At 47.0% G+C, this 20,088-nt stretch overlaps 7 non-coding genes across 7 annotated transcripts; all 7 read left to right on the top strand.

Moving 5' to 3' along the window:
• The first annotated feature begins 61 nt into the window (after positions 1 to 61).
• Positions 62 to 135, top strand: trnan-guu (transfer RNA asparagine (anticodon GUU)). Its single transcript has one exon. It is a non-coding gene; the product is annotated as a tRNA-Asn (tRNA).
• Positions 136 to 2,603: 2,468 nt separating this feature from the next.
• On the top strand, positions 2,604 to 2,675 carry trnae-uuc (transfer RNA glutamic acid (anticodon UUC)). Its single transcript has one exon. It is a non-coding gene; the product is annotated as a tRNA-Glu (tRNA).
• Positions 2,676 to 5,119: 2,444 nt separating this feature from the next.
• On the top strand, positions 5,120 to 5,193 carry trnan-guu (transfer RNA asparagine (anticodon GUU)). Its single transcript has one exon. It is a non-coding gene; the product is annotated as a tRNA-Asn (tRNA).
• Positions 5,194 to 7,662: 2,469 nt separating this feature from the next.
• On the top strand, positions 7,663 to 7,734 carry trnae-uuc (transfer RNA glutamic acid (anticodon UUC)). Its single transcript has one exon. It is a non-coding gene; the product is annotated as a tRNA-Glu (tRNA).
• A 2,445-nt stretch (positions 7,735 to 10,179) lies between these two features.
• On the top strand, positions 10,180 to 10,253 carry trnan-guu (transfer RNA asparagine (anticodon GUU)). The gene has a single exon. It is a non-coding gene; the product is annotated as a tRNA-Asn (tRNA).
• A 2,468-nt stretch (positions 10,254 to 12,721) lies between these two features.
• Positions 12,722 to 12,793, top strand: trnae-uuc (transfer RNA glutamic acid (anticodon UUC)). Its single transcript has one exon. It is a non-coding gene; the product is annotated as a tRNA-Glu (tRNA).
• A 4,986-nt stretch (positions 12,794 to 17,779) lies between these two features.
• trnae-uuc (transfer RNA glutamic acid (anticodon UUC)) lies at positions 17,780 to 17,851 on the top strand. The gene has a single exon. It is a non-coding gene; the product is annotated as a tRNA-Glu (tRNA).
• The last annotated feature ends 2,237 nt before the right edge of the window (positions 17,852 to 20,088 follow it).

Raw genomic sequence — 20,088 nt, 5'->3', positions numbered from 1 at the left:
GTTAAATTGTTAATTGAATAGTAGCTTCCTCAACGAGACTGTGCGGGCGCTGGGCGGACCTGTCTCTGTGGCGCAATTGGTCAGCGCGTTCGGCTGTTAACCGGAAGGTTGGTGGTTCGAGACCACCCGGAGACGGGGCGTTTGCTGTTCACGCTCCTACTGCTTTCTTGGCTGCAAAGATGCGCGTTTTTAATGGTGTCAGGAAAATGTTTCCCAAACGGAAATCTTTTCCACTGAGGAAGCACAAAGGGGTTTCTGAACTGATTGAATTTCTAACGTAAAGGAATGCGGATGCTGACAGTCCGAGACAGAAAGCGAAACTGCTGGAGCAACTCAGTAGTTTTGGATGTTCCTGGATGAGGTAAAAAAAGTTCTGAAATGTCTCTGATTCTCTTTCTACAGATGCTGCCTGACCTGCTGAGTTGCTCCTGCAATTTCTGGTTTTGCTTTTAACTGAACGTCCATTTCATCTTTCGGGATGAAGCACCCAGAATCGCCATTTGCAGATATTTAACCCTTTCGAAAACTGTGAAGTGATTGGATTCAAACAAACTCTGCAATGATTTACTCTTTCTCAGCTCCACGGGCAGAGAGACCTGCGAAATGAAGCTGTCAGTGTGGTTCTGTATTGGTGGGCAGAGTGGTGAATGCGATGGACATGAAATCCATTGCGGGTTCCCCACGCAGGTGTGAACCCTGCCGACTACAGTTGAGAACTGTCGTCAGAAAGAAAGGGAGATTGTTTCACGGATTTTTAAAGATGCAAATCAGTGGAGGGGTTTAAATATTTCAATCACATTGGGACTGATCGGGAATCTGCAACCCACTGCCTGTCAGGGTGGAACAAGCAGATATCCCCAGAGCTGCTTTTGAGGATATGAGCCAAGTGTTTGGAAATGAGACTAGAACAGTGAGGGGCGTGAAGTCGTGGTCGAAATGAGGCAGGCACCTGAGGACAAAGGTGTTTTATTTGCCAGTGAAAGATACTGCTTCACAAAGTTGGGTCGATGGAAGGGAAGCAGTGATGGTGATTATCTTTGGCTGTTCACCTTGTGAATGTTCCCATTGCTGTGCATGTCCGTATAACGTCAGAACTCTGCAGCATGGCGGCGTCAGGTCCGCACAGTGCCAGGGGCGCAATGGATGACGCATGTGACTCCACCTACATGTTTGAAATGCAGCTCACAGCTTCTTCACACACCCCAATTAATCTTTCTCATTGTCCTGAAGCCGGCATACGGTTTGAATTCCTGATCTGCAGGAACGAGACTCTTTTCACTGTCTCGCGTCAGTAAGTGTCCCTGAGAACATCAGAGTCACGTCACAGCGCTGTCAGAGGAGGGGAAGCTGAAAGAGCCCCACACGCTGCTCACGGGCGCATTTCACTTTCCCCAACTCACCGCCCCAACCACTGCGGCTCCTGGGAGTGGAAAGGGAAGAAACGCCAAAACCCAGTCTCAGCTTTGTAAATCTTCAGGAAATAAGAAAACTGATTATCCCTTCCGGTCTTCCATCCTGGCCTGACAGCGTTGATTTTAAATGGCTGTCCAGTTAGTGCCGATTCGTTTTGGCTGAAAAAATCTTCCTTATCTCATCCCAGCATTTCTTGCCACAGAGAACTGTGCGGCAGAGTTCATGTATTTCCTTGTATGGTATTTTGTAAATAACATTCGTTTGCGGGTTGTTTGTATAGGGTATTTAAGGTTCACTAGCCGTTGTTTAATGCTGAGAGGGTTGAGTTATCTGGAAATCATTTCACAGATGTCTTTAATGTAAAGTAATGTGGCTAGGGTTTCTGCAGACGTTGTGTCTGCTAGTGTCAGTTTGTTGATGTGAAATCGTCACACTGGGTTTATTGGGTAGGCAAAAGTGGGGACTGCAGATGCTGGAAACCAGAGTTTAGATCAGAGTGGTACTGGAAAGGCACAGCAGGTCAGACATCTTCCGAGGAGCAGGAAAATCGACATTTCGGGCTTAAGCCCTTCATCAGGAATAGAGGCAGGACGCTTCCAGGGATGGCGAGATAAATTGGGGGGTGCTGGGCCGAAGGTAGCAAAGAGTACAATAGGTGAATGGGGGTGGGGATGGAGGTGACAGGTCAGAGAGGAGGGTGGAGCGAACAGTTGAGAAGGGAGATTGGCATGTAGGACAGGTCATGAGGACAGCGCTGAGCTGGAAGGTTGGAACTGAGGTAAGGTGGGGGGAGGGGAAATGAGGAAACTGGTGAAGTCCACATTGATGTCCTGGGGTTGAATTTATCCGAGGCGAAAGGTGGGCGTGCTTCCTTCAGGCATCGGGTGGGGAGTGAGCGGCGATGGAGGAGGCCCAGGACCTGCATGTTCTCGGCAGAGTGGGAGGGGGGTTGAAATGTTGGGCCAGAGGGTGATGGGGTTGATTGCTGCGGGTGTCGTGGAGATGTTCCCTCAAGCGCTGTGACTTGACACTGCGAGGAGTCTCCAGTCTCCCCAATGTAGAGGAGACCGCATCGGGAGCAATGGATACAAGCAATGACATTGGTGGAAGCCTTCTCACGATCGTGGCCCAGGTTCGATTTCCGGGCAGGGAAGCAATTTACATTAGAGCTGTGAGGTGGCACTGCAGTCTCCCTGGTGGTCTAGTGGTTAGGATTCGGCGCTTTCACCGCTGCGGCCCGGGTTCGATTCCCGGTCGGGGAAGTGTTTCTCTGTGAATCGTTTGCCTACCCATTCTCCTTAAATGCGCTGTACAGTTCCTTATTGGCCTTCGTCGTTACTGGCTACTGCAGTGTGTCGTGCCTCGTTGAAATAGTGTCCTGATTCAGCTTGTTTTTATGTGTAGGGATCATTGCTTCTGTAGCTAAGTACTTGATTCGTGTGTGTTGTTTTCCTGTCGACGCTGTTTTGAATTTACCATTGACTGCTCGCTCTACTGTGATATCTAGGAATGGCACTTTGTTGTTGTTCTCCTCTTTTGTGAATTTTATGCCAGTAAGGATATTGTTGATGGTGTTGTAGGTTTCCTCTAATTTACTTCATTTTTTGATGACAAAAGTGTCATCACTGTGGCGGACACAAAGTTTGGTTTGGATCGTTGGAAGGGCTGTTGGTTTGAGACTGCATTATTGCTTCTGCTAGGAATCCTGATACTTGTGGTTTCATGGGTGTTTCGTTGATTTGTTTGAGGCTTGTTACTGAATATGAAGTGGGTGGTTAAGGCACAGTTCCACGAGCTGGATAGTGCTATCTTTGCTGATGAAGTTGGTGCTGTATTTGTGTCTTTGGTTCTTCGAGTAGTATCTCCAGTTTTCTTTGGCCACGTTGATGTTAATGGATGTGAACAGGGCTGTTATGTCAAAGGACATCATTATTCCATCCTCTTCTAACTTAGTGTCTTTGGTGTTCAGGAATTCTTGGATGGAATAAATGGAGTGGCGTGAATCTTCGACTTGGTGTTCTAGTCTTCAGTGGAGGCCTTTGACTAGTCTGTATATTGGTGTTCCAAGTAGTGAGACTATGGCCTGAGGGGGGCTCCTGGTTTGAAGAGGAGGAGAACAACAACAAAGTGCCATTCTTAGATGTCACAGTAGAGCGAACACTCAACAGTGAACTTCAAACTAGCGTCTACAGAAAAACAACACACGCAAACCAAGTGCTTAACCACAGAAGCAATCATCCCAACACCCACAAACGAAGCTGCATCAGGACATTATTTCAATGAGCCACTACACACTGCATATAGAGGATTATAAAATCATGAGGGATACGGATGAGGTGAACAGCAGGTGTCCTTTCCCTCAGCTGGGGTTTTCAGGATCAGGGAGCAAATATTTTGAGGTGAGTAGAGAAAGATTTTATAAAGACAGGACAAGGATCGTTTTTTAAGAGAGTGGCCTGAGTGCAGAATGAATGTCCAGAAGAAGTCATAGAGTCATAGAGATGTACAGCACAGAAACAGACTGTTTGGTCCAACTTGTCCATGCCGACCAACTATCCCAAAACAATCTAGTCCCACCTGACAGCGCACGACCCCATATCCCTCCAAACCCTTCCTATTCATACACCTAACCAAATGCCTTTTAAATGTTGCAATCGTACTAGACTTCACCACTTCCTCTGGCAGTTCATTCAATAAACGTACAATCCTCTGCGTGAAAACGTTGCCCCTTAGATCTCTTTTGTATCTTTCCCCTCTAATGCTAAACCCATGCCCTCTCGTACTGGACTCCCCCACCCCAGGGAAAAAGACTTTGTCTATTTATCCTATCCATACCCCTCATGATTTTATACACGCAGAGTTACAACGTTTGGATAAGTACATGAATATGAAAGGTTCGAAGGTTTATGGGCAAACACTGGTAGGTGGGACGAGTTTAGTTTGAGAACATACTCAGCATGGACGAGTTGGATGAAGGGTCTGTTCAGTGCTGTCATACTCTGTGACTGACCTGTACTGGTCTTAAAACCATTTTCTTACCTCCCCCCATAACAATCCACTTCTTTGTTGTTCAAAACTCAGATGAATTTACCCTTGAATATGTTCAATGACCCCACTTCTGAACTGAATTCCTCTTCGTAATATACCACTTGCCTCGCTCATTGCCTGCTGCATCTGCCCGACAACTGGCATTGACTGGAATGGAGGGACTCTGACACCCCTTTATACATCCACACATCATTCCTGATGAAGGGCTTGTGCCCGAAACGTTCACTGTCCTGCTCCTCAGATGCTGCCTGACCTGTTCTGCTTTTCCAGTGCCACATTTTTCGACTTTCACCTCTAGTCCTCACTTTCTCCACATTCCAATATATCACCATTTAAACAATGCACTGCTTTTTTTTTAAACAGCCAAGGCTATAACAACACATTGCGGCACTGCACTTGCCATGTGTTTGCCAATTGAGATACAGACCTGGACCAACTTCGGGAAGAGGCAAAACACTGAGTTCTGAACAAAAACGGTAGCACACTCAAAACGTCGGCTCTGTTTACCTTTCCACGGATGCAGCTCGACCCGTTGGCTTTCTGCAGTATTCGCCGTGTTTGAACTGATAGAAGACAATGGTAATTCTGGGCGGGAAGGTTAAATTGTTAATTGAATAGTAGCTTCCTCAACGAGACTGTGCGGGCGCTGGGCGGACCTGTCTCTGTGGCGCAATTGGTCAGCGCGTTCGGCTGTTAACCGGAAGGTTGGTGGTTCGAGACCACCCGGAGACGGGGCGTTTGCTGTTCACGCTCCTACTGCTTTCTTGGCTGCAAAGATGCGCGTTTTTAATGGTGTCAGGAAAATGTTTCCCAAACGGAAATCTTTTCCACTGAGGAAGCACAAAGGGGTTTCTGAATTGATTGAATTTCTAACGTAAAGGAATGCGGATGCTGACAGTCCGAGACAGAAAGCGAAACTGCTGGAGCAACTCAGTAGTTTTGGATGTTCCTGGATGAGGTAAAAAAAGTTCTGAAATGTCTCTGATTCTCTTTCTACAGATGCTGCCTGACCTGCTGAGTTGCTCCTGCAATTTCTGGTTTTGCTTTTAACTGAACGTCCATTTCATCTTTCGGGATGAAGCACCCAGAATCGCCATTTGCAGATATTTAACCCTTTCGAAAACTGTGAAGTGATTGGATTCAAACAAACTCTGCAATGATTTACTCTTTCTCAGCTCCACGGGCAGAGAGACCTGCGAAATGAAGCTGTCAGTGTGGTTCTGTATTGGTGGGCAGAGTGGTGAATGCGATGGACATGAAATCCATTGCGGGTTCCCCACGCAGGTGTGAACCCTGCCGACTACAGTTGAGAACTGTCGTCAGAAAGAAAGGGAGATTGTTTCACGGATTTTTAAAGATGCAAATCAGTGGAGGGGTTTAAATATTTCAATCACATTGGGACTGATCGGGAATCTGCAACCCACTGCCTGTCAGGGTGGAACACGCAGATATCCCCAGAGCTGCTTTTGAGGATATGAGCCAAGTGTTTGGAAATGAGACTAGAACAGTGAGGGGCGTGAAGTCGTGGTCGAAATGAGGCAGGCACCTGAGGACAAAGGTGTTTTATTTGCCAGTGAAAGATACTGCTTCACAAAGTTGGGTCGATGGAAGGGAAGCAGTGATGGTGATTATCTTTGGCTGTTCACCTTGTGAATGTTCCCATTGCTGTGCATGTCCGTATAACGTCAGAACTCTGCAGCATGGCGGCGTCAGGTCCGCACAGTGCCAGGGGCGCAATGGATGACGCATGTGACTCCACCTACATGTTTGAAATGCAGCTCACAGCTTCTTCACACACCCCAATTAATCTTTCTCATTGTCCTGAAGCCGGCATACGGTTTGAATTCCTGATCTGCAGGAACGAGACTCTTTTCACTGTCTCGCGTCAGTAAGTGTCCCTGAGAACATCAGAGTCACGTCACAGCGCTGTCGGGAGGAGGGGAAGCTGAAAGAGCCCCACACGCTGCTCACGGGCACATTTCACTTTCCCCAACTCACCGCCCCAACCACTGCGGCTCCTGGGAGTGGAAAGGGAAGAAACGCCAAAACCCAGTCTCAGCTTTGTAAATCTTCAGGAAATAAGAAAACTGATTATCCCTTCCGGTCTTCCATCCTGGCCTGACAGCGTTGATTTTAAATGGCTGTCCAGTTAGTGCCGATTCGTTTTGGCTGAAAAAATCTTCCTTATCTCATCCCAGCATTTCTTGCCACAGAGAACTGTGCGGCAGAGTTCATGTATTTCCTTGTATGGTATTTTGTAAATAACATTCGTTTGCGGGTTGTTTGTATAGGGTATTTAAGGTTCACTAGCCGTTGTTTAATGCTGAGAGGGTTGAGTTATCTGGAAATCATTTCACAGATGTCTTTAATGTAAAGTAATGTGGCTAGGGTTTCTGCAGACGTTGAGTCTGCTAGTGTCAGTTTGTTGATGTGAAATCGTCACACTGGGTTTATTGGGTAGGCAAAAGTGGGGACTGCAGATGCTGGAAACCAGAGTTTAGATCAGAGTGGTACTGGAAAGGCACAGCAGGTCAGACAGCTTCCGAGGAGCAGGAAAATCGACATTTCGGGCTTAAGCCCTTCATCAGGAATAGAGGCGTGACGCTTCCAGGGATGGCGAGATAAATTGGGGGGTGCTGGGCCGAAGGTAGCAAAGAGTACAATAGGTGAATGGGGGTGGGGATGGAGGTGACAGGTCAGAGAGGAGGGTGGAGCGAACAGTTGAGAAGGGAGATTGGCAGGTAGGACAGGTCATGAGGACAGCGCTGAGCTGGAAGATTGGAACTGAGGTAAGGTGGGGGGAGGGGAAATGAGGAAACTGGTGAAGTCCACATTGATGTCCTGGGGTTGAATTTATCCGAGGCGAAAGGTGGGCGTGCTTCCTTCAGGCATCGGGTGGGGAGTGAGCGGCGATGGAGGAGGCCCAGGACCTGCATGTTCTCGGCAGAGTGGGAGGGGGGTTGAAATGTTGGGCCAGAGGGTGATGGGGTTGATTGCTGCGGGTGTCGTGGAGATGTTCCCTCAAGCGCTGTGACTTGACACTGCGAGGAGTCTCCAGTCTCCCCAATGTAGAGGAGACCGCATCGGGAGCAATGGATACAAGCAATGACATTGGTGGAAGCCTTCTCACGATCGTGGCCCAGGTTCGATTTCCGGGCAGGGAAGCAATTTACATTAGAGCTGTGAGGTGGCACTGCTGTCTCCCTGGTGGTCTAGTGGTTAGGATTCGGCGCTTTCACCGCTGCGGCCCGGGTTCGATTCCCGGTCGGGGAAGTGTTTCTCTGTGAATCGTTTGCCAACCCATTCTCCTTAAATGCGCTGCACAGTTCCTTATTGGCCTTCGTCGTTACTGGCTACTGCAGTGTGTCGTGCCTCGTTGAAATAGTGTCCTGATTCAGCTTGTTTGTTTGTGTAGGGATCATTGCTTCTGTAGCGAAGTACTTGATTCGTGTGTGTTGTTTTCCTGTCGACGCTGTTTTGAATTTACCATTGACTGCTCGCTCTACTGTGACATCTAGGATTGGCACTTTGTTGTTGTTCTTCTCTTTTGTGAATTTTATGCCAGTAAGGATATTGTTGATGGTGTTGTAGGTTTCCTCTAATTTACTTCATTTTTTGATGACAAAAGTGTCATCACTGTGGCGGACACAAAGTTTGGTTTGGATCGTTGGAAGGGCTGTTGGTTTGAGACTGCATTATTGCTTCTGCTAGGAATCCTGATACTTGTGGTTTCATGGGTGTTTCGTTGATTTGTTTGAGGCTTGTTACTGAATATGAAGTGGGTGGTTAAGGCACAGTTCCACGAGCTGGATAGTGCTATCTTTGCTGATGAAGTTGGTGCTGTATTTGTGTCTTTGGTTCTTCGAGTAGTGTCTCCAGTTTTCTTTGGCCACGTTGATGTTAATGGATGTGAACAGGGCTGTTATGTCAAAGGACATCATTATTCCATCCTCTTCTAACTTAGTGTCTTTGGTGTTCAGGAATTCTTGGATGGAATAAATGGAGTGGCGTGAATCTTCGACTTGGTGTTCTAGTCTTCAGTGGAGGCCTTTGACTAGTCTGTATATTGGTGTTCCAAGTAGTGAGACTATGGCCTGAGGGGGGCTCCTGGTTTGAAGAGGAGGAGAACAACAACAAAGTGCCATTCTTAGATGTCACAGTAGAGCGAACACTCAACAGTGAACTTCAAACTAGCGTCTACAGAAAAACAACACACGCAAACCAAGTGCTTAACCACAGAAGCAATCATCCCAACACCCACAAACGAAGCTGCATCAGGACATTATTTCAATGAGCCACTACACACTGCATATAGAGGATTATAAAATCATGAGGGATACGGATGAGGTGAACAGCAGGTGTCCTTTCCCTCAGCTGGGGTTTTCAGGATCAGGGAGCAAATATTTTGAGGTGAGTAGAGAAAGATTTTATAAAGACAGGACAAGGATCGTTTTTTAAGAGAGTGGCCTGAGTGCAGAATGAATGTCCAGAAGAAGTCATAGAGTCATAGAGATGTACAGCACAGAAACAGACTGTTTGGTCCAACTTGTCCATGCCGACCAACTATCCCAAAACAATCTAGTCCCACCTGACAGCGCACGACCCCATATCCCTCCAAACCCTTCCTATTCATACACCTAACCAAATGCCTTTTAAATGTTGCAATCGTACTAGACTTCACCACTTCCTCTGGCAGTTCATTCAATAAACGTACAATCCTCTGCGTGAAAACGTTGCCCCTTAGATCTCTTTTGTATCTTTCCCCTCTAATGCTAAACCCATGCCCTCTCGTACTGGACTCCCCCACCCCAGGGAAAAAGACTTTGTCTATTTATCCTATCCATACCCCTCATGATTTTATACACGCAGAGTTACAACGTTTGGATAAGTACATGAATATGAAAGGTTCGAAGGTTTATGGGCAAACACTGGTAGGTGGGACGAGTTTAGTTTGAGAACATACTCAGCATGGACGAGTTGGATGAAGGGTCTGTTCAGTGCTGTCATACTCTGTGACTGACCTGTACTGGTCTTAAAACCATTTTCTTACCTCCACCCCATAACAATCCACTTCTTTGTTGTTCAAAACTCAGATGAATTTACCCTTGAATATGTTCAATGACCCCACTTCTGAACTGAATTCCTCTTCGTAATATACCACTTGCCTCGCTCATTGCCTGCTGCATCTGCCCGACAACTGGCATTGACTGGAATGGAGGGACTCTGACACCCCTTTATACATCCACACATCATTCCTGATGAAGGGCTTGTGCCCGAAACGTTCACTGTCCTGCTCCTCAGATGCTGCCTGACCTGTTCTGCTTTTCCAGTGCCACATTTTTCGACTTTCACCTCTAGTCCTCACTTTCTCCACATTCCAATATATCACCATTTAAACAATGCACTGCTTTTTTTTTAAACAGCCAAGGCTATAACTACACATTGCGGCACTGCACTTGTCATGTGTTTGCCAATTGAGATACAGACCTGGACCAACTTCGGGAAGAGGCAAAACACTGAGTTCTGAACAAAAACGGTAGCACACTCAAAACGTCGGCTCTGTTTACCTTTCCACGGATGCAGCTCGACCCGTTGGCTTTCTGCAGTATTCGCCGTGTTTGAACTGATAGAAGACAATGGTAATTCTGGGCGGGAAGGTTAAATTGTTAATTGAATAGTAGCTTCCTCAACGAGACTGTGCGGGCGCTGGGCGGACCTGTCTCTGTGGCGCAATTGGTCAGCGCGTTCGGCTGTTAACCGGAAGGTTGGTGGTTCGAGACCACCCGGAGACGGGGCGTTTGCTGTTCACGCTCCTACTGCTTTCTTGGCTGCAAAGATGCGCGTTTTTAATGGTGTCAGGAAAATGTTTCCCAAACGGAAATCTTTTCCACTGAGGAAGCACAAAGGGGTTTCTGAATTGATTGAATTTCTAACGTAAAGGAATGCGGATGCTGACAGTCCGAGACAGAAAGCGAAACTGCTGGAGCAACTCAGTAGTTTTGGATGTTCCTGGATGAGGTAAAAAAAGTTCTGAAATGTCTCTGATTCTCTTTCTACAGATGCTGCCTGACCTGCTGAGTTGCTCCTGCAATTTCTGGTTTTGCTTTTAACTGAACGTCCATTTCATCTTTCGGGATGAAGCACCCAGAATCGCCATTTGCAGATATTTAACCCTTTCGAAAACTGTGAAGTGATTGGATTCAAACAAACTCTGCAATGATTTACTCTTTCTCAGCTCCACGGGCAGAGAGACCTGCGAAATGAAGCTGTCAGTGTGGTTCTGTATTGGTGGGCAGAGTGGTGAATGCGATGGACATGAAATCCATTGCGGGTTCCCCACGCAGGTGTGAACCCTGCCGACTACAGTTGAGAACTGTCGTCAGAAAGAAAGGGAGATTGTTTCACGGATTTTTAAAGATGCAAATCAGTGGAGGGGTTTAAATATTTCAATCACATTGGGACTGATCGGGAATCTGCAACCCACTGCCTGTCAGGGTGGAACAAGCAGATATCCCCAGAGCTGCTTTTGAGGATATGAGCCAAGTGTTTGGAAATGAGACTAGAACAGTGAGGGGCGTGAAGTCGTGGTCGAAATGAGGCAGGCACCTGAGGACAAAGGTGTTTTATTTGCCAGTGAAAGATACTGCTTCACAAAGTTGGGTCGATGGAAGGGAAGCAGTGATGGTGATTATCTTTGGCTGTTCACCTTGTGAATGTTCCCATTGCTGTGCATGTCCGTATAACGTCAGAACTCTGCAGCATGGCGGCGTCAGGTCCGCACAGTGCCAGGGGCGCAATGGATGACGCATGTGACTCCACCTACATGTTTAAAATGCAGCTCACAGCTTCTTCACACACCCCAATTAATCTTTCTCATTGTCCTGAAGTCGGCATACGGTTTGAATTCCTGATCTGCAGGAACGAGACTCTTTTCACTGTCTCGCGTCAGTAAGTGTCCCTGAGAACATCAGAGTCACGTCACAGCGCTGTCAGAGGAGGGGAAGCTGAAAGAGCCCCACACGCTGCTCACGGGCACATTTCACTTTCCCCAACTCACCGCCCCAACCACTGCGGCTCCTGGGAGTGGAAAGGGAAGAAACGCCAAAACCCAGTCTCAGCTTTGTAAATCTTCAGGAAATAAGAAAACTGATTATCCCTTCCGGTCTTCCATCCTGGCCTGACAGCGTTGATTTTAAATGGCTTTCCAGTTAGTGCCGATTCGTTTTGGCTGAAAAAATCTTCCTTATCTCATCCCAGCATTTCTTGCCACAGAGAACTGTGCGGCAGAGTTCATGTATTTCCTTGTATGGTATTTTGTAAATAACATTCGTTTGCGGGTTGTTTGTATAGGGTATTTAAGGTTCACTAGCCGTTGTTTAATGCTGAGAGGGTTGAGTTATCTGGAAATCATTTCACAGATGTCTTTAATGTAAAGTAATGTGGCTAGGGTTTCTGCAGACGTTGTGTCTGCTAGTGTCAGTTTGTTGATGTGAAATCGTCACACTGGGTTTATTGGGTAGGCAAAAGTGGGGACTGCAGATGCTGGAAACCAGAGTTTAGATCAGAGTGGTACTGGAAAGGCACAGCAGGTCAGACAGCTTCCGAGGAGCAGGAAAATCGACATTTCGGGCTTAAGCCCTTCATCAGGAATAGAGGCAGGACGCTTCCAGGGATGGCGAGATAAATTGGGGGGTGCTGGGCCGAAGGTAGCAAAGAGTACAATAGGTGAATGGGGGTGGGGATGGAGGTGACAGGTCAGAGAGGAGGGTGGAGCGAACAGTTGAGAAGGGAGATTGGCAGGTAGGACAGGTCATGAGGACAGCGCTGAGCTGGAAGGTTGGAACTGAGGTAAGGTGGGGGGAGGGGAAATGAGGAAACTGGTGAAGTCCACATTGATGTCCTGGGGTTGAATTTATCCGAGGCGAAAGGTGGGCGTGCTTCCTTCAGGCATCGGGTGGGGAGTGAGCGGCGATGGAGGAGGCCCAGGACCTGCATGTTCTCGGCAGAGTGGGAGGGGGGTTGAAATGTTGGGCCAGAGGGTGATGGGGTTGATTGCTGCGGGTGTCGTGGAGATGTTCCCTCAAGCGCTGTGACTTGACACTGCGAGGAGTCTCCAGTCTCCCCAATGTAGAGGAGACCGCATCGGGAGCAATGGATACAAGCAATGACATTGGTGGAAGCCTTCTCACGATCGTGGCCCAGGTTCGATTTCCGGGCAGGGAAGCAATTTACATTAGAGCTGTGAGGTGGCACTGCTGTCTCCCTGGTGGTCTAGTGGTTAGGATTCGGCGCTTTCACCGCTGCGGCCCGGGTTCGATTCCCGGTCGGGGAAGTGTTTCTCTGTGAATCGTTTGCCTACCCATTCTCCTTAAATGCGCTGTACAGTTCCTTATTGGCCTTCGTCGTTACTGGCTACTGCAGTGTGTCGTGCCTCGTTGAAATAGTGTCCTGATTCAGCTTGTTTGTTTGTGTAGGGATCATTGCTTCTGTAGCGAAGTACTTGATTCGTGTGTGTTGTTTTCCTGTCGACGCTGTTTTGAATTTACCATTGACTGCTCGCTCTACTGTGACATCTAGAAATGGCACTTTGTTGTTGTTCTCCTCTTTTGTGAATTTTATGCCAGTAAGGATATTGTTGATGGTGTTGTAGGTTTCCTCTAATTTACTTCATTTTTTGATGACAAAAGTGTCATCACTGTGGCGGACACAAAGTTTGGTTTGGATCGTTGGAAGGGCTGTTGGTTTGAGACTGCATTATTGCTTCTGCTAGGAATCCTGATACTTGTGGTTTCATGGGTGTTTCGTTGATTTGTTTGAGGCTTGTTACTGAATATGAAGTGGGTGGTTAAGGCACAGTTCCACGAGCTGGATAGTGCTATCTTTGCTGATGAAGTTGGTGCTGTATTTGTGTCTTTGGTTCTTCGAGTAGTGTCTCCAGTTTTCTTTGGCCACGTTGATGTTAATGGATGTGAACAGGGCTGTTATGTCAAAGGACATCATTATTCCATCCTCTTCGAACTTAGTGTCTTTGGTGTTCAGGAATTCTTGGATGGAATAAATGGAGTGGCGTGAATCTTCGACTTGGTGTTCTAGTCTTCAGTGGAGGCCTTTGACTAGTCTGTATATTGGTGTTCCAAGTAGTGAGACTATGGCCTGAGGGGGGCTCCTGGTATGAAGAGGAGGAGAACAACAACAAAGTGCCATTCTTAGATGTCACAATAGAGCGAACACTCAACAGTGAACTTCAAACTCGCGTCTACAGAAAAACAACACACGCAAACCAAGTGCTTAACCACAGAAGCAATCATCCCAACACCCACAAACGAAGCTGCATCAGGACATTATTTCAATGAGCCACTACACACTGCATATAGAGGATTATAAAATCATGAGGGATACGGATGAGGTGAACAGTAGGTGTCCTTTCCCTCAGCTGGGGTTTTCAGGATCAGGGAGCAAATATTTTGAGGTGAGTAGAGAAAGATTTTATAAAGACAGGACAAGGATAGTTTTTTAAGAGAGTGGCCTGAGTGCAGAATGAATGTCCAGAAGAAGTCATAGAGTCATAGAGATGTACAGCACAGAAACAGACTGTTTGGTCCAACTTGTCCATGCCGACCAACTATCCCAAAACAATCTAGTCCCACCTGACAGCGCACGGCCCCATATCCCTCCAAACCCTTCCTATTCATACACCTAACCAAATGCCTTTTAAATGTTGCAATCGTACTAGACTTCACCACTTCCTCTGGCAGTTCATTCAATAAACGTACAATCCTCTGCGTGAAAACGTTGCCCCTTAGATCTCTTTTGTATCTTTCCCCTCTAATGCTAAACCCATGCCCTCTCGTACTGGACTCCCCCACCCCAGGGAAAAAGACTTTGTCTATTTATCCTATCCATACCCCTCATGATTTTATACACGCAGAGTTACAACGTTTGGATAAGTACATGAATATGAAAGGTTCGAAGGTTTATGGGCAAACACTGGTAGGTGGGACGAGTTTAGTTTGAGAACATACTCAGCATGGACGAGTTGGATGAAGGGTCTGTTCAGTGCTGTCATACTCTGTGACTGACCTGTACTGGTCTTAAAACCATTTTCTTACCTCCCCCCATAACAATCCACTTCTTTGTTGTTCAAAACTCAGATGAATTTACCCTTGAATATGTTCAATGACCCCACTTCTGAACTGAATTCCTCTTCGTAATATACCACTTGCCTCACTCATTGCCTGCTGCATCTGCCCGACAAATGGCATTGACTGGAATGGATGGACTCTGACACCCCTTTATACATCCACACATCATTCCTGATGAAGGGCTTGTGCCCGAAACGTTCACTGTCCTGCTCCTCAGATGCTGCCTGACCTGTTCTGCTTTTCCAGTGCCACATTTTTCGACTTTCACCTCTAGTCCTCACTTTCTCCACATTCCAATATATCACCATTTAAACAATGCACTGCTTTTTTTTTAAACAGCCAAGGCTATAACTACACATTGCGGCACTGCACTTGCCATGTGTTTGCCAATTGAGATACAGACCTGGACCAACTTCGGGAAGAGGCAAAACACTGAGTTCTGAACAAAAACGGTAGCACACTCAAAACGTCGGCTCTGTTTACCTTTCCACGGATGCAGCTCGACCCGTTGGCTTTCTGCAGTATTCGCCGTGTTTGAACTGATAGAAGACAATGGTAATTCTGGGCGGGAAGGTTAAATTATTAATTGAATAGTAGCTTCCTCAACGAGACTGTGCGGGTGCTGGGCGGACCTGTCTCTGTGGCGCAATTGATCAGCGCGTTCGGCTGTTAACCGGAAGGTTGGTGGTTCGAGACCACCCGGAGACGGGGCGTTTGCTGTTCACGCTCCTACTGCTTTCTTGGCTGCAAAGATGCGCGTTTTTAATGGTGTCAGGAAAATGTTTCCCAAACGGAAATCTTTTCCACTGAGGAAGCACAAAGGGGTTTCTGAATTGATTGAATTTCTAACGTAAAGGAATGCGGATGCTGACAGTCCGAGACAGAAAGCGAAACTGCTGGAGCAACTCAGTAGTTTTGGATGTTCCTGGATGAGGTAAAAAAAGTTCTGAAATGTCTCTGATTCTCTTTCTACAGATGCTGCCTGACCTGCTGAGTTGCTCCTGCAATTTCTGGTTTTGCTTTTAACTGAACGTCCATTTCATCTTTCGGGATGAAGCACCCAGAATCGCCATTTGCAGATATTTAACCCTTTCGAAAACTGAGAAGTGATTGGATTCAAACAAACTCTGCAATGATTTACTCTTTCTCAGCTCCACGGGCAGAGAGACCTGCGAAATGAAGCTGTCAGTGTGGTTCTGTATTGGTGGGCAGAGTGGTGAATGCGATGGACATGAAATCCATTGCGGGTTCCCCACGCAGGTGTGAACCCTGCCGACTACAGTTGAGAACTGTCGTCAGAAAGAAAGGGAGATTGTTTCACGGATTTTTAAAGATGCAAATCAGTGGAGGGGTTTAAATATTTCAATCACATTGGGACTGATCGGGAATCTGCAACCCACTGCCTGTCAGGGAGGAACAAGCAGATATCCCCAGAGCTGCTTTTGAGGATATGAGCCAAGTGTTTGGAAATGAGACTAGAACAGTGAGGGGCGTGAAGTCGTGGTCGAAATGAGGCAGGCACCTGAGGACAAAGGTGTTTTATTTGCCAGTGAAAGATACTGCTTCACAAAGTTGGGTCGATGGAAGGGAAGCAGTGATGGTGATTACCTTTGGCTGTTCACCTTGTGAATGTTCCCATTGCTGTGCATGTCCGTATAACGTCAGAACTCTGCAGCATGGCGGCGTCAGGTCCGCACAGTGCCAGGGGCGCAATGGATGACGCATGTGACTCCACCTACATGTTTGAAATGCAGCTCACAGCTTCTTCACACACCCCAATTAATCTTTCTCATTGTCCTGAAGCCGGCATACGGTTTGAATTCCTGATCTGCAGGAACGAGACTCTTTTCACTGTCTCGCGTCAGTAAGTGTCCCTGAGAACATCAGAGTCACGTCACAGCGCTGTCAGAGGAGGGGAAGCTGAAAGAGCCCCACACGCTGCTCACGGGCACATTTCACTTTCCCCAATTCACCGCCCCAACCACTGCGGCTCCTGGGAGTGGAAAGGGAAGAAACGCCAAAACCCAGTCTCAGCTTTGTAAATCTTCAGGAAATAAGAAAACTGATTATCCCTTCCGGTCTTCCATCCTGGCCTGACAGCGTTGATTTTAAATGGCTTTCCAGTTAGTGCCGATTCGTTTTGGCTGAAAAAATCTTCCTTATCTCATCCCAGCATTTCTTGCCACAGAGAACTGTGCGGCAGAGTTCATGTATTTCCTTGTATGGTATTTTGTAAATAACATTCGTTTGCGGGTTGTTTGTATAGGGTATTTAAGGTTCACTAGCCGTTGTTTAATGCTGAGAGGGTTGAGTTATCTGGAAATCATTTCACAGATGTCTTTAATGTAAAGTAATGTGGCTAGGGTTTCTGCAGACGTTGTGTCTGCTAGTGTCAGTTTGTTGATGTGAAATCGTCACACTGGGTTTATTGGGTAGGCAAAAGTGGGGACTGCAGATGCTGGAAACCAGAGTTTAGATCAGAGTGGTACTGGAAAGGCACAGCAGGTCAGACAGCTTCCGAGGAGCAGGAAAATCGACATTTCGGGCTTAAGCCCTTCATCAGGAATAGAGGCAGGACGCTTCCAGGGATGGCGAGATAAATTGGGGGGTGCTGGGCCGAAGGTAGCAAAGAGTACAATAGGTGAATGGGGGTGGGGATGGAGGTGACAGGTCAGAGAGGAGGGTGGAGCGAACAGTTGAGAAGGGAGATTGGCAGGTAGGACAGGTCATGAGGACAGCGCTGAGCTGGAAGGTTGGAACTGAGGTAAGGTGGGGGGAGGGGAAATGAGGAAACTGGTGAAGTCCACATTGATGTCCTGGGGTTGAATTTATCCGAGGCGAAAGGTGGGCGTGCTTCCTTCAGGCATCGGGTGGGGAGTGAGCGGCGATGGAGGAGGCCCAGGACCTGCATGTTCTCGGCAGAGTGGGAGGGGGGTTGAAATGTTGGGCCAGAGGGTGATGGGGTTGATTGCTGCGGGTGTCGTGGAGATGTTCCCTCAAGCGCTGTGACTTGACACTGCGAGGAGTCTCCAGTCTCCCCAATGTAGAGGAGACCGCATCGGGAGCAATGGATACAAGCAATGACATTGGTGGAAGCCTTCTCACGATCGTGGCCCAGGTTCGATTTCCGGGCAGGGAAGCAATTTACATTAGAGCTGTGAGGTGGCACTGCTGTCTCCCTGGTGGTCTAGTGGTTAGGATTCGGCGCTTTCACCGCTGCGGCCCGGGTTCGATTCCCGGTCTGGGAAATGTTTCTCTGTGAATCGTTTGCCTACCCAATCTACTTACATGCGCTATACAGTTACTTATTGGCCTTCGTCGTTACTGGCTACTGCAGTGTGTCGTGCCTCGTTGAAATAGTGTCCTGATTCAGCTTGTTTGTATGTGTAGGGATCATTGCTTCTGTAGCTAAGTACTTGATTCGTGTGTGTTGTTTTCCTGTCGACGCTGTTTTGAATTTACCATTGACTGCTCGCTCTACTGTGACATCTAGAAATGGCACTTTGTTGTTGTTCTCCTCTTTTGTGAATTTTATGCCAGTAAGGATATTGTTGATGGTGTTGTAGGTTTCCTCTAATTTACTTCATTTTTTGATGACAAAAGTGTCATCACTGTGGCGGACACAAAGTTTGGTTTGGATCGTTGGAAGGGCTGTTGGTTTGAGACTGCATTATTGCTTCTGCTAGGAATCCTGATACTTGTGGTTTCATGGGTGTTTCGTTGATTTGTTTGAGGCTTGTTACTGAATATGAAGTGGGTGGTTAAGGCACAGTTCCACGAGCTGGATAGTGCTATCTTTGCTGATGAAGTTGGTGCTGTATTTGTGTCTTTGGTTCTTCGAGTAGTGTCTCCAGTTTTCTTTGGCCACGTTGATGTTAATGGATGTGAACAGGGCTGTTATGTCAAAGGACATCATTATTCCATCCTCTTCGCACTTAGTGTCTTTGGTGTTCAGGAATTCTTGGATGGAATAAATGGAGTGGCGTGAATCTTCGACTTGGTGTTCTAGTCTTCAGTGGAGGCCTTTGACTAGTCTGTATATTGGTGTTCCAAGTAGTGAGACTATGGCCTGAGGGGGGCTCCTGGTATGAAGAGGAGGAGAACAACAACAAAGTGCCATTCTTAGATGTCACAATAGAGCGAACACTCAACAGTGAACTTCAAACTCGCGTCTACAGAAAAACAACACACGCAAACCAAGTGCTTAACCACAGAAGCAATCATCCCAACACCCACAAACGAAGCTGCATCAGGACATTATTTCAATGAGCCACTACACACTGCATATAGAGGATTATAAAATCATGAGGGATACGGATGAGGTGAACAGCAGGTGTCCTTTCCCTCAGCTGGGGTTTTCAGGATCAGGGAGCAAATATTTTGAGGTGAGTAGAGAAAGATTTTATAAAGACAGGACAAGGATCGTTTTTTAAGAGAGTGGCCTGAGTGCAGAATGAATGTCCAGAAGAAGTCATAGAGTCATAGAGATGTACAGCACAGAAACAGACTGTTTGGTCCAACTTGTCCATGCCGACCAACTATCCCAAAACAATCTAGTCCCACCTGACAGCGCACGGCCCCATATCCCTCCAAACCCTTCCTATTCATACACCTAACCAAATGCCTTTTAAATGTTGCAATCGTACTAGACTTCACCACTTCCTCTGTCAGTTCATTCAATAAACGTACAATCCTCTGCGTGAAAACGTTGCCCCTTAGATCTCTTTTGTATCTTTCCCCTCTAATGCTAAACCCATGCCCTCTCGTACTGGACTCCCCCACCCCAGGGAAAAAGACTTTGTCTATTTATCCTATCCATACCCCTCATGATTTTATACACGCAGAGTTACAACGTTTGGATAAGTACATGAATATGAAAGGTTCGAAGGTTTATGGGCAAACACTGGTAGGTGGGACGAGTTTAGTTTGAGAACATACTCAGCATGGACGAGTTGGATGAAGGGTCTGTTCAGTGCTGTCATACTCTGTGACTGACCTGTACTGGTCTTAAAACCATTTTCTTACCTCCCCCCATAACAATCCACTTCTTTGTTGTTCAAAACTCAGATGAATTTAGCCTTGAATATGTTCAATGACCCCACTTCTGAACTGAATTCCTCTTCGTAATATAACACTTGCCTCACTCATTGCCTGCTGCATCTGCCCGACAAATGGCATTGACTGGAATGGATGGACTCTGACACCCCTTTATACATCCACACATCATTCCTGATGAAGGGCTTGTGCCCGAAACGTTCACTGTCCTGCTCCTCAGATGCTGCCTGACTTGTTCTGCTTTTCCAGTGCCACATTTTTCGACTTTCACCTCTAGTCCTCACTTTCTCCACATTCCAATATATCACCATTTAAACAATGCACTGCTTTTTTTTTAAACAGCCAAGGCTATAACTACACATTGCGGCACTGCACTTGCCATGTGTTTGCCAATTGAGATACAGACCTGGACCAACTTCGGGAAGAGGCA

Source organism: Chiloscyllium plagiosum, unplaced genomic scaffold (assembly GCF_037043375.1).
Source record: "Chiloscyllium plagiosum isolate Xiang-an unplaced genomic scaffold, Cpla_swu_hap1 HiC_scaffold_27, whole genome shotgun sequence".
Lineage (NCBI taxonomy): Eukaryota > Metazoa > Chordata > Chondrichthyes > Orectolobiformes > Hemiscylliidae > Chiloscyllium > Chiloscyllium plagiosum.
The sequence above is the reverse complement of the archived record's forward strand: the minus strand, read 5'-3'. Positions and strand labels throughout refer to the sequence as shown.